This window comes from Doryrhamphus excisus, linkage group LG4, assembly GCF_037039965.1.
Source record: "Doryrhamphus excisus strain RoL-2023G ecotype Guam linkage group LG4, RoL_Dexc_Guam_v1.1, whole genome shotgun sequence".
In the NCBI taxonomy this organism is placed as follows: Eukaryota; Metazoa; Chordata; class Actinopteri; order Syngnathiformes; family Syngnathidae; genus Doryrhamphus; species Doryrhamphus excisus.
Window position 1 is genome coordinate 2,851,365 of NC_136360.1, and position 19,134 is coordinate 2,870,498.

At 40.8% G+C, this 19,134-nt stretch overlaps 1 protein-coding gene across 7 annotated transcripts in view; it reads left to right on the forward strand.

Annotated features, from left to right (window-relative positions):
* The window catches only part of kank4 (KN motif and ankyrin repeat domains 4), a 72,220-nt gene that overhangs the window by 28,064 nt on the left and 25,022 nt on the right, over positions 1-19,134 (forward strand). Inside the window, exon 1 of one of the 7 annotated variants that reach the window (XM_058072412.2) lies at positions 15,449-15,547. The exons of 5 other annotated variants lie outside the window; for them this stretch is intronic. The gene's annotated coding sequence lies outside the window, so the exon portion shown is untranslated. Of the gene's footprint in view, positions 1-15,448; positions 15,548-19,134 lie in introns of those variants that run through there. One more of the 7 variants, XM_058072413.2, reaches the window with a different exon arrangement.

The window sequence follows — 19,134 nt, forward strand, 5'->3', positions numbered from 1 at the left end:
ACATGTCCTGGGTCTTCAACTCCAACATGCCCAGCCACCCAAGGAGGAAACTCATTTCGGCCACTTGTACCCATCATCTCGTCCTTGTCGTCATTCCCCAAAGCTTGTGACTGTAGATCAACAGGGCAGTGTTCCATCTTCTTATATTTCCATCCTGGGTTCTCATGATATAACTCAAGACTTAAAGCGTGTATCCGGTCTAGAGCACAGCCTGTGGAAACTTCAAATGTATCAAGTAGAGAGAACAAATCAGCGGCCTTAGTGAAGGGAATATCCACTTTAACTTCATGTGTGTGCAAAGGCCACCATGCCTAAAACCAAACATTCATGAAGCCAAGCCAGAAACGTCTGACTGGTGGTTTATGACCATGACATGCTTGGTTTGATACCATATTGCTTACTTCTGGAACAGAATATGCTGTTCCTTGGGGCTGCAGCGCAGTGATTCCTGGCATCTCCACATTCTTTAATTTCCCTTGTGGGATTAATAAGGTCCACTGATTGGACACACTGTATTTCCCTGATGGACAGAGCCTAGATTTATTGATTGTGCAAGACAGAATCTAGGCTTCGCTCCAAGGGGTCACAGAACAGTCTTTTAAATTGCATTTTTGTTTATTTGGATTTATTGTGTGTTTTATTTTTGCCTTTTGCAGAAAGATGATGATATTAATGGCCAACATACTTTCAGTTTCTGTATTGCTGCATGCATTTCATGCATAAATTAATGCATAACTACATGGCAAAAGAACATCCTTGTTTAACAATATTAAATTCAATGTTTTCCAGGACTTAACACAGTCCTATAAAATAAAAAACATTGTTTTTTTCCAAATTCTTGTCCAAAAAAAAAAATTACCAATGAAACATCATTTTTGGTGATTGGAACCAAACAAGACCAATTAATGTAAACATGACAAAGCCTGGCACATATCTGACTATGACCAATAAACCTCAAACCACCAAAGGTGATCTAAATATGCATTTAGAACAAACTCTGCAAATATAACCTAACACCTTTAAGACCACATAAATAGAAGTCTTTTTGCCAGACCTGTGAAATATTACATTTCATGGTAACACTTTCTCAAATTAAATTTGTCTCTCTGCTTCCTACTCACTCTACCGCAGTGTGTCTTTAACAAATATGCTTGGCCTTTCTGTTAGAACCTCAAGTGTGCAGTTGCCATGATCCCACATGGTAACTGCTGGGGTAGACTGCTTCTGGAAGGCAGTAGTGATAGACAGAATGAGGTGAGTTGCATGCTGGCTTGACTGCATAGAAGCTAAATTATTAGGTACATACACCAATACAATGCTTTTTCTTAGGGAAGTATTAGTATTTCTTCTAACTGGTCAAGGGGATATAAACCTGATTGCAGACTTGCAGATCCGGTCATCATGCAGGACTTCAGCTCAGAATGAATACAAGCAATACATAAATAAAATAAAAATCAATTAAATACAAAAATTAATTTGTACGTGCATTCTAATCTATTGATAATGTACGTCAGTGTGACGTACATTCCCCTTTTGTGTGCTGCCGTATGAGCATGTATGTTTTAAACAGCTCACTCAGCTGTCAAGTAGATGGATGGTTACTGCCACAGTCAACACATACATCACCGCTTTCTCACTATGGTACCTCTAAGGTGAACAAATGCTGCTGTCATTATGAAAATCAAATACCTCGCTTTGCAGTGACAGCGAGTAAAGATCGCTTGTGGACACTTATGGAGGGGGTCGGCCTTGGGACCGTTCATCGGGTATGCATACCCTCCAATAAATGCTATATCTCCATAGGCAGTATCACACAAACACCAACATATTTCTTGGTGTTAAATGGGTTCTCGCTATTGACGTCCAATAATCAAAACTCCTGTCTCTGTGGAACTCATTTCCTGTTCTTTTGTATTCTGTCACTTACATTGCCATCACCGTCATCCTCTTTTTTCTGTAATCAAAGGCTGTCTCACCAGAAAACAACACAGTTTAAGGACGGGGGGGATCACTTGCTGAGCCAATTATGCTGCAGTCACATGTTGGTAGAACGGACAGACTGGAAGTGCTCCAGATTGTGTGATTTGGTATTGTTCATGCATAATTCGTTGGCATTTATCCCCACTGTCAGCTTTCTTTCAGGACTACTCTATTGAGTGGAATTGTGAACGTGTGTCTTTGGATTTTTCTCCATTTGTAAAAAAAAAAAAAGGCCATTTTTGTTTGATTGATCTTGGGTGGTTACCTCAATCTTACACACTTGTAATGTACACTGCAGTGGTGGGTAAAACCGTTCATTTCAGTGAACCGGATCATTACGGTTCATTCAGTAAAAAGATCTGTTCATTTCGTTTATTTCGTTCATTTTGGTCATTTCTGTCAATTGATCGTTAGAGTGTGATCTCCCTCTGTGCATAGACTTGGTGAGCCGTGTCGATTCAGTCCGTTCACTCATGTTCACGTTCGTTTCGACTCAACAGCGCAACAACATGTGATGACTAGTGGTGTGACGGTCATGAACGAACGGGCCAAAAGAACTACATCTTTTTTTGTGAACAGAATGAACGAGGTCACTGACAGTGTCATTCAATCTCTCGGTCTTGATCTTTCAGTCAGCTAAACCCACCCACCCACAGAGCGATGCGTGACGATAGACAGGCAAGTACACAGACGGTGAAGTGACTCTCCAGCCAATCAAAAAAAAAAAGAATTTGCAACTGAACGAACTGAACGGGTATTTTAAGGGTGGTGACGTCGTTCATTCCGTTCACAAAAAAGAACTACAGTAAACCTCGGCTATATCAGACTCGGATATATCGGAAATTCGCTCACAACGGACAGATAAAAAAGAACCAATTTTTCTGTAATGCATTTCCAATAAAAATTCATTGCATATATCGGATTTTTTTATAACGGATTTCGCCTATTTCAGACAAAATCTCCAGTCCCGTTCGCATAGTATATTGGATGGCCGCATCGTGGCCTTTGATCCATCTTTGATCCATGTTCACAGCCAAAGCTGAAGATTATAACATCTTTGTATGAATTACAGACATGTACATGAGCATGTACAACGAAATAAAAAAAAATCTCAAATCTGTAAAAATGCCTTCTTGTTGCTATTAGCGAGGTTTAGAAACCAAACGATAAACCTAAGTGCAAACGATAATGATGTCATTATCGTTTGAAATGAAAATCCGATTTACGCATATACCGGATATAAATCCGATATATGCGTAAAACGGACATTTTCCGGTATACGCATATAACGGATTTCGCTTATATCGGACAAAACCAGTGGGAACAATTGAATCCAATATATCCGAGGTTTACTGTAGTTCTTTTGACCCGTTCGTTCATGACCGACACACCTCTGGTACACTGACACTCAGGTTCCACTTCTTGGGAGGGGGGGGGTTTAAACTATTTTTATCATTTTACATGTGACTCCACACACACACACACACACACACACACGACACTACAAATGTCTTTCTTAAGAGCCTGACTTAAAATGAGCATCATCATTATCCTGTTACATAAGTACCACGGTCTACACATCTTGATGATGGATGGCTTTGAGTCACTTATATGGCACCCATGCAAAGGGTGGTAACTAATAAAAGTTCAAAAGTCATTGCTCCATTTTATAAATATCATTCCAGTACATGGGGTGCAGGGAAAAGATCGTCACAGTGAAAAGAAATACAAAAATACAAGGTCTGTAGAACAGTGAAGGTGACATCAGGTTGCATTCAAAGACTACGGTAGGGTTACTGCAAATGGGAACTGACCGAAAGAGCTGATGGCTGAACCCAAGGATTGATTTAAGGACCCGGTTGTCGGGGGTAAGTAGCAGCAATTAAGTTCATGATGTATGGGGGGGGGGTGTCAAGTCTGGCTATTTGAAGCAAATATAACCTCACTCGGATGCAGACTTCTGACGGTGGTTTCTTCTTAATGCTGGATTTTATTCTGATAGAACTGCTACTGATGGTGTCTCTGCAGTCACGTTGCCGCTGGCTGAATCTATAATCTTTCTGACGGATTAGGACTGGGCAAATTTTAGACTGTCAGAACTTCCAGGCACCATTTGTTTTTTTCATATTAAAAGCGTAACTCTTATCAGAGTGCCTTTGCTGTGCTCTCTTCTATTTTTCTTTCTTCATCACTCAACCTTTTAAGATTTATTTGGTCGTTCGCACCACTGAAGGAAGCCTCGTGGCTCTTGTTCCTCATGCTGGTCCAATATTATGTTGCTGCTCTTTGAACAGGGCTTCCTGCCTGCAGGGTTGTGCTGTGTTTGGTGTTCCCGGCCGGCGTGGGGGAATGGAAAATGGAGGAGGACAAAAGAATGGAGATAAATACAGGTGGAGAGAGATGACTCTTCGCTTTATTGCTGCAGGCAGCTGTTGCTCTATAACGCCAACAAGCAAACCTCTTTGTTCGCACTTCATCTTTCGGATTAGTCCGAGGAGCTATCCACACGGAATCATTTTCAGGTCAAAACGGCCAAGCATTTTATCGTTTCAGGCTTACGTCCACATGGAAATGGCGTTCTGGGTGATCGAACTGGGTTTTTTGAAATGCTGGTTTGTCGTTCCGTGCCCTGCGATTGGCTGGCGACCAGTTCAGGGTGTACTCCGCCTCCCACCTGAAGTCAGCTGGGATAGGCTCCAGCATACCCTTGCAACCATAAAGAAAATAAGCGTAATAGAAAATGGATGGATGGATGGATGGATGGACGTGGTTCCGTCTGCGTGAGTGTTTACATCCGTTCCCGTCTGGATGCAACTACCATATTTTCTGGACTATAAGTCACACAAGGCCAAAAATGCATAATTAGGTAGAAAAAAAACATACAAAAGTCACATTTTTTGTGGGTAATTTATTTTACAAACTACTTGACCATAACAGACATTATGTCATCTTGGAAGGCGGGGCATTTGAATTGTTAAGAAGTAGGAGATATCGGTGCGAAAGTCTAGACTGCCCTCTTGTGGCTGTCTGTGAATTTATATATATTTTCATTTATTTTATTTTATTTCATTCATTTTCTCCCGCTTATCCTCACGAGGGTCGCGGGGGTTGCTGGAGCCTATCCCAGGTGTCTTCGGGTGAGCGGCGGGGTACACCCTGGACTGGTCGCCAGCCAATCACAGGGCACATATAGACAAACAACCATTCACACTCACATTCATACCTATGGACAATTTGGAGTCGTGAATTAACCTAGCATGTTTTTGGAATGTGGGAGGAAACCGGAGTACTTGGAGAAAACCCACGCATGCACGGGGAGAACATGCAAACTCCACAGAGATGGCCGTGGGTGGGATTGAACTCGCGTCACCGAGCAAACCTGCGCACTAACCACTCGACCGCTGTGCAGCCCTTATATATATATATATATATTTTTTTTTTTTTTTTTTTTTGTTTTTTTTTGGTTTTTCATGTATAATTCACTCTGGGGTATAAGTCGCAGGAACAGCCAACCTATGAAAAAAAGTGCAACTTATCGTCGGAAAATACGGTATTTACTAATCCAGCACAGTGTGGAGGCCACTTTGTTTAAAAAAAAAAACAAAACAAAAAAAAACAATCCCAAGAACATTCCTGTGTGGACAGGGAATGTCAAGAAAGGTAAAAAGCCCGACAAATGAAAAGTGATTAGGCGCCATGATGACATGGAAGCTTCAATTCTTAAACCCTATATTTTTGTGAACATTGCCTCTTTTTGCTTAATTCACATAAAACCTTAGGTAGGGATGAGTTAGAGACTAAAACACTGTTTTGTTTGCATGTTGCTGGATCCAGACTAGGGAAAAATTCCCACAAAAGTGAGTTTATTTACCAAACAAACCTATTTACTTTTAAAAGTCCAACACTGACAAAAAACTCCCAAGTGGCCACATAAAGATGTCTCTGTGTTGTATGAGCAATACGTAGTCTGTATTTGATTATATCAGGCTATGATCTATGCATATATTATATGTTTATCTCATAAGTGCGGTTCTCTGTGGTCTTTTTTTTTTCTTTTCTCTAAGGTCTTCTTGTAAATATTGTATAACTTTCATATGGTGTTGTCAAAAAGAACGCATTAGCGGTGGTAACTAATTTATTTCATAACGTAAACTTTTTTTCGTGCAATTAAGAGCCAACACGCCTCAGACGGTCAGACGTCATACACACAGTGGAGCACATAGTATGAAGCGTCCTCACGCAGTTACACATATCAAACAGGACAATGTTTTATAACTTCATTCTGACCTGAACACACACAGCAGTACAGTTCCAACACCGTACACTGTATGTATCTCCAACCCAGACGTCTCTATGTCCTGTCCTTTTCATTCTTATTACAAAAATGTGAGATGTGTTCAGTGACACCCAGAACATCACAAAAATGGCTTAACAATGCAATACTGTGAACTAAACAGGAAGGGTACTTACTTCATAACTCTTAAAGCGGACCTATTATGCCTTTTCCATTTTTCTGACCAAAAAATGTAGTTAGAATGTTGTATTATCATGTTAAACAATGCCATAGTTTCAGATAATGAGGTTTGCACATTTGGAAATGAGCCCTAAAAGAGGTTCGGGATGGCTCAAAATGCTCGGTTTGAAAAGGCGTGGTAAAACAGTTCCTTTGTGATGTCACAGAGGGGCAAACTTCCTTATATGGTTCATAGTTAGGAAGCACTTTGGGCGTGTGACCAATCACAGCGAAGTGGGCATGCCCGGAGGCGGGCCGTGGGTGGATTAAATTAAAACAGACAGGAAGCACAAATCAGTGGAAGTTTTCTGTGCAGGTTATTGTGTGTAGCCGCTCCACAGGAGACCACAGCTCAATACAAAGGGTCGAAAAATGAGCATAATAAGTCCCCATTAAATATTGAAGTGCTGCTACACGGAAGCGCATGGCTGCTATTGGGAAGGGACATCCTCGAGATGTTTCTATGTTTTTTTTTTTTATATGGTGGTCCAAACACCGCTATGGTACTGGTGGTGGGTGTGGAGTGGGGATGTAATGGTAATGGTAATGTTTTTATTTCATTTGAACATTCATCAGATTACAATTGAATGCATCACATAATCAGTTCACAGTTCCACATGTCCAAAAGGAGTAGGAAGAAGCAAAGCTTATTAAATCCTACCCCTCCATCTGGTATTTTTACAATCAGTAACTGTTACATTTGTTCACTTCCTGCTTTCCATAATACAGTTTTTTTCGTACCAAAGTACGAGGTGATATGAGCATCCAATGACATAATGGGTACCATAGTAAGTGTCAATATAGTGATATATATATAGCACATCATGATCATCATGGTTCAAGACTCTTCATCCTTGTATTTAGCAAAACGGATGTAAAATGTAAAACAGATGTAAAACAACCATTTTTTTGTGTTGTTTATTTTGTGGCATGGTTTTGTAGACATTTTGGCTACGTGGCAAAATTTGTGTCAAAATGAAAGTTATGCTTGAAATGTATTTTTTCCAAAAAAAAAGGATTTTTCTCCCTTTTTTTGTTGAGAACTGATACTTTGCTGAAAATCATCTATGTTTTTCTGCTGATTACTTATGAATGGAAAACTTTCGGAACAAACAGAGTATGCTTATGGAAGGGCAGGGACAGCATGTTGCCAGATACAGCTTTATCCAAATGGCAGTGTTTTTTTTTTTAATCGTCCTGACTGAAGTGGAACATAGAAAGGGCTTAAGAAACCAGAGAACTGTGACATTTTTACCTTACACAGTAAAAAGGGAAACATCTGGGCAAGTCGGAATGTCTGGGAAACAAAGCAGGCATACACAAGTGGATCCAGGAACTGAGATTATGTGCCTTTTTATGTGCACTTCTACTGTCTTCTATTGTCCACAATATGCTTATTATCCTTTTTTTGCATTTTACTTCCCATGCAAGCCTGCACATACACATTTGTCCTGGACAAAGGACATATGACCTTTACAACAACAGGACTTGCAGAGCTGGCTATTTTCAAAATTAGCATACAAAACCTTTTTATGATCTTCTAAATTCAGTTTTAACATTGTTAGAGCCCTCAATAAATGACATAACATCCCTATATTCACCTTTACACTTGTATTACCCAGTATAGCCGACATAATAAGAGGAAATAAGCCATTTAAAACATAAAAATAAGACTAGTGACGACATCTTGGGTTCATAGCTCCGTTGGAGCATCTCTGTGGGGGCTTTGCAAGTTCAAATATATGCATGAGCAAAGATGGATGAATATTTATATTGTATATCTTATATTCAAGGCTGCACGGCGGACGAGTGGTTAGCGCGCAGACCTCACAGCTAGGAGACCAGGGTTCAATTTCACCCTCGGCCATCTTTATGTGGAGTTTGCATGTTCTCCCCGTGCATGCGTGTTTTTTTTTTCCTTGTCCAGGTTAATTGGCCACTCCAAATTGTCCATAGGTATGAATGTGAGTGTGAATGGTTGTTTGTCTATATGTGCCCTGTGATTGGCTGGCGACCAGTCCAGGGTGTACCCCGCCTCTCGCATGAAGACAGCTGGGATAGGCTCCATGAATGAATGTTTACTATATCGGTAATACAAGTGTAAACGTGACTGTAGGGGTGTTAGTTCAGGTCTAGAAGGCTCTAATAAATGTGTTATTTTTTGTTATCATGTTTACTATAGGCCGAGTGGTTAGGCCACACAGCTAGAAGACCGTAGTTCAATTCCACCCTCCATCTCTGTGTGGAGTTTGCATGTTCTCCCCGTGCATGCGTGGGTTTTCTCCGGGTACTCCAGTTTCCTCCCACATTCCAAAAACATTGGCTGGCGACCAGTCCAGGGTGTGCCCCGCCTCTCGCATGAAGACAGCTGGGATAGGCTCCAGCACCCCCGCGACCCTCGGGAGGATAAGCGGTAGAAAATGAATGGATGAATGAATCTTATATTCAAATTATAGTCACAATTTACCCTTAAAGGGTTAAAGGGTTGGTACCCCCCACCCCCACCCCCGGAGATATAACACCTGTTATTACTTCTGGATTTTGCATTGTGTCTATGGAAATGAATGATACCATTTATGCTGGACAATAGGGCCTATGGCTCACAATTTCCATTTTATTTCACTGCATTTGAGAGAGTTTAGGTCGGGTCTCTCAAGTTCAGTCGACTAACTATAGTTAGGTACACGCCAAAATAATGGATTTTCTTCATGTAAGCATGTCAGTGTGTTTACGTGTCAAGTAAATGCACCAGAAAAGGCTTGTTTCAAGTGTCACTTGCACTGCGTCGTTGCATCGCATGCATGAGAAGAATGCTTATTTCCTCGTAGGGTTCAAGTTGGTGTGAACGTTGCCTCTGGTTGCCCCCGGCGTACACGCACATTCATGCATCTGCAAAGGTTCAGGTCATTTCCACCTGAGCGGTGAAGTGTGTTCTGTGTTCAGTTCACGGGGCGTCGTTTTCAATGTATAAACAGTCTTTTGCCTCCCTTATCAGCAACTGGCCTTCCTCAGGATGTCTGCCAGCCCTGGCCCCCCCGACTCACACACCGACACACTTACACACAGGCACACAAAATATGTCCGTGGTGGAAAATCCTGGTCATAGTTTTTCCTCCCAAAACCATTTCAGTGATGGATACTTGTAGTAAAAATGACTGAAGCAGCCCGTTGAGTATTTCTGCGCACATGAAATAGCTTTTTTTTTTCATCCATCACTCAGGGATTTCACTGGCTTACGTACAACAATGCTTTGAATCTTACGTATTTCTTTTTAAGAGGATGTTTTCCAAGTAAACTGCCTTGCTTGTTTGTGGAATTCCGATGTACTGATCTGTCAATCAGTTGAATAAAATCAGTGCTTATCTATTATTTGTATCCCAGCTACAGTATGTACACCTGATTGTATAAATTCAAGACAGAATGTTGATTGATGATGCACGTGCCAGAACTCTCCAAAGGTGTTCAAAAGACGCATTCAAAGACGCTGTGAATGCTAAGTATTCTACACTGTTCACTTGCAGTCATGTTCAGTGAAACACGCAAACATCAGACTTGATTGCCGGAATTGACTACAGGTTTTGAATGAAAAGTCACAATAATCATTCGTAAAAATCCCTTGTAAAAAGAATGGGCCACTGTTGTTGCAGTAAACGACGAGTAAGCAAAAACCCAACTCTGAACCACCAACGTCACTTACTGTCTGCTCGCTACTGGTAATATTGCTGTGAAGGTGATTGTAGGGGTGTTATTTTATGTCCGGAGTGCTCTAATGATGTTAATATTTCTATTTAAAAGGTCATAAACAGTTTTTATGCTCTAAGTAGTAGTTATATTAGCAAGATTCCATATTTCTAAATGAAATATTTAGGTAGTTATAGAACCCTGATCACAGTTGGATCTAAGGGAGGGATTACTGTCCTGGAATATTCATGGTTGTTTATTTGCACATGGATCAAAACTTTAATTTGAGATAGAATATTAATGATTCTCAGTCTCACCATCTGAAATAATGGTGTTTGTGAACCTTGACTATTGCCAGTAGAAACAGATTTTGTGTTTGTTCACACTTGCACCCACTCGGAGTTGGAACACTCAAATACTTCTAACTGCATTTGGCAACAGTTAGTGTTTTATATCTAAAAACAGCACAGCTCCTGCCATGTAGCCAGACATTTAACACTAGAAGTGAACTAGATTTAATGTTAGCCTGCAGTGATCACTTAACATTTATCATAGCTCAATGCCGATTATAAATGATTAAGACTATGAATAACATTTCCCATTAACCAAATATGAGAGAACTGATATACTTACGGTGTGTTCTTTGCAGGAATGCTTAAATTGAATATCAGAGTAAAGTCCTTGCCTTGGACACTTGACTGAGCACAAAGCATACTTTGCACTAATTCCCGCAGTGCCTGCCAACCACCATGTGGTCTCTTTGTGCTTAGCCAATGGGTCGATGAGAGAAATCAAGCCACCTGCAAGTGCCCCTCACATGGATTGCACCAGACTCTTTTAAGTAGTCTTTTTTTTCCACAGTCATGTGCTTTCTTATCTTGCTCAAGAAGCCTGTTTGTTATTGAATGGTCAAATACCTTACCTTTTTTTTGCTGGAATTGTGGAAACAATTATTCCACCTTTTTGAGGCCTTTGTGTAATTTTTTTGATGCTCTCACTCTAACTCAGAATTCTGTTGCATGAGGATGTCAAGTTTTCAGTGAGTATGCATGGCGTGTTTGTGGAGTGGAAACATAATCCATTCCGTGGCTTAGGACAACCTTCAATTTATTTTTCATTTGTAAAACATTTTTTTTCCTACAGGGAATAATGAAAATCACAATAATCATCATTGCCGTCATCAACTCTTAGAAATGGCGGAGGCGTGGTTTGTGTGCAGGCCACACAGCTAGAAGACCCAAGTTTGATTCCACCCTCGGCCATCACTGTGTCGAGTTTGCATGTTCTCCCCGTGCAAGCACAGGTTTTCTCCGGGTATTCCGGTTTCCTCCCACATTCCAAAAAAATTGCTAGGTTAATTGCTGACTCCAAATTGTCCATAGGTATGAATGTGAGTGTGAATGGTTGTTTGTCTATATGTGCCCTGTGATTGGCTGGCGACCAGTCCAGGGTGTACCCTGCCTCTCACCTGAAGACAGCTGGGCAGGGTCCCACGAGGATAAGCGTTAGAAAATGAATGAATGAACTCTAAGAAACATTTTAAACTTCTTAGCAGTTTATTGCCTGTAGGTAAAAGGTAAATAACGGTGAGTTGGGTAAAAGTTAACCTGTCATAATTACATGTTTGTTATTTTAACTTTCCAAGTTTTAACCCAGTGGTCACAGGACAGGGTATCCTGTCTTCATTATTGACAGACTTCTGCATTGCTTTGACTGCAGCGTTTAAATTTGTTTAAAAACAAGCGTAATGAAATATCAAAATATGCAGAAAGATGCAACAGAGGTCCGACTCTTAAAAGTCCCAGGGGTTTCAGATGGGATCTGATCCCCACTGACAGCAGACAGTTCATGTGATCGGAAACCGAGAAGATTAACCCCCTGGGCCACATTACACCCTCTTTCAGTTGGCTGCATTAGATGAAAGGGGGCAAGTTGATTTTATGTAATGTGTTGCATGTGCAGGCAGGATTTAGCCACAAAACATGCACATCAATAGTACATTTTAGAATACAAAGGACGCTTATTCTTATGGCCAAGAATATGTCCTGCACCAGTGATTCTCAGCCGGTGGGTCACAGAACCGTTTTCAGTGCCACCGCTGGGTCTTCGCCAAAAACCTGTACCTGAATGCACCTTGCGTTTGTGCAATTCACTTGCTATGCCACAATGAGTTGCGTGCCTTGGTCAAACTTGAGTAGGAGGAGGACTTGGTCATTAATTCATTCATTTTATACCATTATCCCAGCTGTCTTTGGGTGAGTGGTGGAGTACACCCTGGACTGGTGGCCAGCCAATCACAGGGCACATATAGACAAACAACCATTCACACTCACATTCATACCTATGGACAATTTGGAGTTGCCAATTAACCTAGCATGTTTTTGGAATGTGGGAGGAAACGGGAGCAAACTCCACACAGTGATACCCGAGGATGGAATCAAACTCGGGTCTCCTAGCTGTGTGGCCTGCGTGCTAACCACTCAACCACCATGCAGCGACTTGAAAAACTGTACTTTTTAAAAAAAAAATTGCTCATTCTAAAGATATAAAAACCACATAATGGGAAACATATACTCCCGACGCCTCATTTAATAATGTGACGTGCATTGTTACACCAATCGAACTACATTACCGGCGCACTGACCCTTTGCCACACCATAACTGCTAGCTACTAACTAGCAAATAGCTTCACCATACACTTGCACCACGCTCATAATGTGTCCGACCACAACCAAAAAGGTAACCCTACATATTGGACCTGCCGCCAATAGGTGTAGGTGTTTCTTTGTTTATGTACGCCTTCCAGGAAGGAAGTTCCAATAATGCTTAAAAGGACCAAAATACTGTAAGTATTACACGTTATCATGAATGTACCTGTCACTACATGGTGACAACATGTTTTAGTATCGGTCTTTGTAGGCAGCATAGTTGTATCCCATTATGCAAAGTAATGAACTGCTTCTTTTTAGCTCTTTGTATATCTTTAGAACACACACAAAAGAGACGTGTGTTCATGGCTCACATATGATTGTGGAAAAAGGGCAACATTAAAAAAAATGCAGTTTTCCTCTAAGATGCCATTCGTCCGACACAGCAATATAGCTAAAGCCCTGCCGTTTTTTCTCAGGGGTATGCTGGAGCCTATCCCAGCTGACTTTGGGCAAGAAGGTTGGGTCATTGTGCACTCTGTCAAATCTATCTATCTATCAAACCAATCCCAGGTCTTGCTTTAAGTGTGCCACATAAACAAATTAATATTTAATGTTATTCATATTTCTATGCAATCTCTATTCTTCATTTTACAGAGTTAGCTGCTGCTTTGCTTTAGGGTTTTCTTCTTAAATGTGGTCTGCACATTCATCTACTAGGAAATTACCACCACTTTTCTTACTGGGATCGTACAGGAGAGATAAAATATAGGGCCATTAGCCTGGGCAGTTAGCTTATTTAAAGGTTGTTAATTATTTACCTCATTTACTCTCAGAACCAACTAGGCCCAGTCAGGGTTTAAGCATTAGACTACTTTCTGTTCTTGAAGTGAACATCAACACATGAGAGTTTACTCATTACATAGACTTGATATCTCCAAGAGCCAACGTGATGCCTCAAGAATTGCTTACATGTAAAGCAGTTATGTGGTGATGCAGCAATTGCTGCCTGGAAGTCCTCCAGTTATAATTAGACTGGTGCATGGTGGTTCATAATAGCGCGCGCACACACACACATGCAGTACACACACATCCATGAATGAACGATAGTCATGTCTCTCCTGGGGTTATTTGCACTTGAGGAAAATCTAATCATACTGAGAAAGCTTCACACGCTCACATCTGTGCTTATAAACACACGTTACACTGAGAAAAATATCAGGAACAACCTCTTAAATCTTATTGTTTCATCTTCCCAAGACTGTTTGCATATTTATTTGGGGAAAGTCATTACCTAGTGGACAAAGCCAGGTTCATAAAGGAATTGTTGGATGAGTTTGGTGTGGAAGAAGTCCATCCATCCATTTTCTATACCGCTTAACCTCACAAGGGTCGCGGGCATGCTGGAGCCTATCCCAGCTGTCTTCGGTCCGAGAGGCGGGTTACACCCTGGACTGGTCGCCAGCCAATCACAGGGCACATATAGACAAACAACCATTCACACTCACATTCATACCTATGGACAATTTGGAGTCGCTAATTAACCTAGCATGTTTTTGGAATGTGGGAGGAAACCGGAGTACCCGGAGAAAACCCACGCATGCACGGGGAGAACATGCAAACTCAACACAGAGATGAAGGGTGGAATTGAACTCCGGTCTTCTAGCTGTGTGGCCTGCGTGCTAACCACTCGGCATATAGTAAACATTCATTCATTCATTCATTTTCTACCACTTCTCCTCACAAGGGTCGCGGGGGATGCTGGAGCCTATCCCAGTTGTCTTTGGGCGAGAGGCGGGGTACACTCTGGACTGGTTGCCAGCCAATCACAGGGCACATATAGTAAACATGATAACAGAAAATAACACATATTAGTAGAGCCTTCTAGACATGAACTAACACCCCTACAGTCATGTTTACATTTGTATTACCCGATATAGTGAACATTCATTCATTCATTTTCTACCACTTATCCTCACAAGGGTTGCGGACATGCTGGAGCCTATCCCAGCTGTCTTCGGTCTGAGAGGCGGGGTACACCCTGGACTGGTCGCCAGCCAATCACAGGGCACATATAGACAAACAACCATTCACACTCACATTCATACCTATGGACAATTTGGAGTCGCCAATTAACCTAGCATGTTTTTGGAATGTGGGAGGAAAACTCACGCATGCACGGAGAGAATATGCAAACTCCACACAGAGATGCCAGAGGGGGAATCGAACACGGGTGTCCTAGCTGTGTGGCGTGCGTGCTAACCACTCGACCACCGTGGAAGAAGTCAACAAACCACATTGAACCTCTGTGCTGCTACAATATCATGCTAGCCTGTTAAGAGGACTTTATGACTGCTTCATATAAAATTAACAGACTTCTATGCTCCGACTGTCTGTGAAGTCGTGACGGAGTCAGGCTGAACATTGGCTGTTATTCTATTACTGAGGCAATGCCGCTGTCTCGCTGGTAGGTTGAATTGGAAATACTGGTGGATGATGCATGGATACCGCCTTTCTCTTGTCTCCCCTTTTTCTCCACCCCTCAACAACCTCTGTCAACACCTCCACCCATTTCCCACCCATGTCGCTCTGGCCTCCTCCCCTCTTTTTTTTTTTTTTTCCTGTGTATTTTGTTTTACACATTTGGTGTGCACTGAGCTGAGTGCACAGACAAGGTGTGATACTGATGCTGAGGAAGCACAGGAAGTGTGGAGGTACGCGGCAGGTGAGAGGTCTCCCTTTCATGATCGTGTGTTCCTTCTTCTGATTTGTAGATCTTCTTACTCTATCTCTTCTTTTTCCAGAAAAGACCGCTGTTCATGCGATCATGTATGATGTCATGTTATTTTCTTTACTTCACATGTTTTCTTCCCTCTTTCACTTTCTATTTTTGCCGGGTAGAATATAGGTCACATGGTGTTGCCTAGGATGTGTGAGAAAGAGTGTGAAAGAAACAATGGCTATATAATTGTAGGTGAGAGGTTTTGTCACATACTGTCGTACATGTAAATGCAATAAGTGCATGGAGTGGTTTTGAACAGTCACATGTCCAGCGTGTTGTTATGGCCACGCGTGTCCATACCCATGTGTGTCCTGTTGGTGCAAGTGGCGTCACAGAACTCCCACTGGGAAAAAAGATCAATAAACACTGAATTCATGTTAATGACTGAGTGCCTGCTGTGCAGAATGTACTATGTACTGAGCCGCCATGTTCCGCCTATGCTTCACACCATGCTGGTGTGAGCTGGCTCTTTATCACATTAGAAGGTGGGAGTAGGTTCAAATCCAGTAAACAGTGTGTATATCTCTATGTTTGTGTGCTTGCATGTCTTATCTCATGCTCAAGTGTGGGAGAATTTTATTATTATGTGCAGCTGGCCACAACTGTTTAATAATAATAATACTTTTTGGCATCTACTGTATACTACATATTATAGTTATAAATATTATATAAATTATTATAAATATTATAAGTATAATATTTAGGTGCTCAAGGTGGGAATCGAAGAGTAACTTGAAATACAATATTGCAGTTTTTGTAGTATTCCATATACAGTATATTGAGGAAAAAACTGACACTGATACAGAGGAACACATTTTCCAATAAAATTAAACACTTTTGTTCATATTTTTTTAAGGCACCATAAAAATCACAATCATCAACCCTACAATTTTACCCGGGAAAAATTATTTTCCCGCCGCTCTCCTGTTTTTATATAGTTCCTATTTTTTTACTTTCAGTCCTTCTATTTATTTAGGTCATATTTACATTAAACATGTTGTTGTGACCTTCTTAATGGTGTGTCAGTGAATGCACCGCGCGGTACTATGATGAGATTGAGGAACTATTGTGTTCAGGTGAACAGATAGACGTGTTTGCGAACGTCACACAGCCTCACCAGTCATGATGAATATTAGTCTATTGGAGTTTATTTTAAATTTATTTTCTTTATGAGTCCAATAATTTTTTAAAGTAAAAATCGACGACCTGATCCTGAGGTATGCCTGCCGAGTCGCCAAACAGTCATACACTATGACTTTTTGAATTTTTTAATGTATGTGTGACATCATCATTCTTGGTATTCGTCATATGAGAAGCACTTCAGTATGAGCGTGCATGAGCTAGAAGGTGCTTGTCACTGCCATTCTTCCATAGAGGACAAGGCAGACTTTTACAACAAAGTATCAGAACTTTTTCCAGAGAAGAAAAGGCTTCATATACAGATACAAAGTAAGAACTTTTCACATCACGTCTCTGGTAAACATTTTTTTTTTTTACGCCGCAGCGATAGAAACAAGCCCCTGGGCATTGTAGCGATTCTGCCATTTCGGCTGGCTGATAGGATTTGATGTGTTGAATCTTGATGTTTTCTTTCCTTTGTCGTGGCGCGTTTGGTGCAACTCGTAGAGTTGCTTTGGATGTGTTTAGGTTAAAATAAATTTAGAGCATCAAACTGTGTGACTTTTTGGCTACGCTACACTTGTCTACATCTGCCGTCAAAACATATGAGGTCATCACATTGAGTTCTATTATAATGATATTTTGGTTTTGGTTCTTACTATCAATACGACACAACCTAAAGCACTATTCGTCATGATCTCTTCGTTTCTTTCCAAGTTAAACACCACCAACACATTTCCACACTTTTATCTCACATTTTCAGTTGCTGCTAATGAGTGACATCCCACACACTAATAAGCTGTAGTACTTACTTCAGCATGTTATTGGACCTCCAAGGAAGGGAAGAAGCCCTTGCGGTACTAGAGGTCCAGCTAAGAGGCTGGCTATGTGCGCCACTTAATAATAGATGGTGGGTTACTTCCTTTATTGCTAATAAAAGCAGGCCCCCGTGCTTGGATAGCTCAATAGGAGCACAGAAAAAGAAGATGGTCTCATTCTTTGGAGGAAGATCAAGACTGATTAGCTGGTAACACATATCCAGACCTTTACAATTAATGCTGTCAGAACACCTTTTTTCCAGCTACTTGTCCGAAACCTTTTGAAAAAGCTTCTGTGTAATGTCTTTCACCTTCCCTAATTCCCCTTTGCACAGTATATAAAACATTATTAGGGAACCTACAGGACCAGAAATAAAAAGGAAAGTGGAGTTGGCAGCTTTTCTCTTCTGGGAAGACCTTCTTCAAGATTTAGGACTAAAAAAAGTCAGAGATCAATGTTAATTTTTGTGCAAATAATATTCTCTATAGTTTCTGCAAGTGACCCCAAGGCCCCCACAATACATAAGCGGGGGTTCTAGTGGGGGGATGCATTCTTGGCGAATGTGCAAAAGATGTGCAACGCTGCTTTGAGGCTTAAAACGTCAAGTCAGCCTGACACAGGAGAGAAAAAAAAGACACTAAAAGTAATGTGACACCACACATATTGCAACAGTGATTGACAGCATACAACAACATAAGAGAGTAAAATAGCAGAATTCACCAACCCGCCTGTCAGTCCCTGGTGGCGTCATGGTACAGCTGCTACTTTTGAAGGCAGAGTAAATGTGTTATTTTGCTCTAAAAATAATGTATTGAAAAATGTGTTTCCCATGTATGTACATTACTCCAAAATATCCATCTAATTAAATTCATGTCAAGTCTAATAGTATAAAAATAGTTTTTAATCACATTGTGTAGACTCCTGTACATAGCCACTAGCAAGCTATGGGGCTAACTAGTTAGCATCTCCAATTATTCTAAGCTTAAGAAATTGTTTCAAATAGGGTGGGTAAAAGGACAAAGAAGCCAGAAACTTACCACTTCCACACCGAATGAGAGAATAACCTTTTTTTGTCAAGTCTAATAGTATAAAAATAGTTTTTAATCACATTGTGTAGGCTCCTGTACATAGCCACTAGCAAGCTATGGGGCTAACTAGTTAGCATCTCCAATTATTCTAAGCTTAAGAAATTGTTTCAAATAGGGTGGGTAAAAGGACAAAGAAGCCAGAAACTTACCACTTCCACACCGAATGAGAGAATAACCATTTTTTTTCAAGTCTAATAGTATAAAAATAGTTTTTAATCACATTGTGTAGGCTCCTGTACATAGCCACTAGCAAGCTATGGGGCTAACGAGTTAGCATCTCCAATTATTCTAAGCTTAAGAAATTGTTTCAAATAGGGTGGGTAAAAGGACAAAGAAGCCAGAAACTTACCACTTCCACACCGAATGAGAGAATAACCTTTTTTTTTCAAGTGTAATAGTATGAAAATAGTTTTTAATCACATTGTGTAGGCTCCTGTACATAGCCACTAGCAAGCTATGGGGCTAACTAGTTAGCATCTCCAATTATTCTAAGCTTAAGAAATT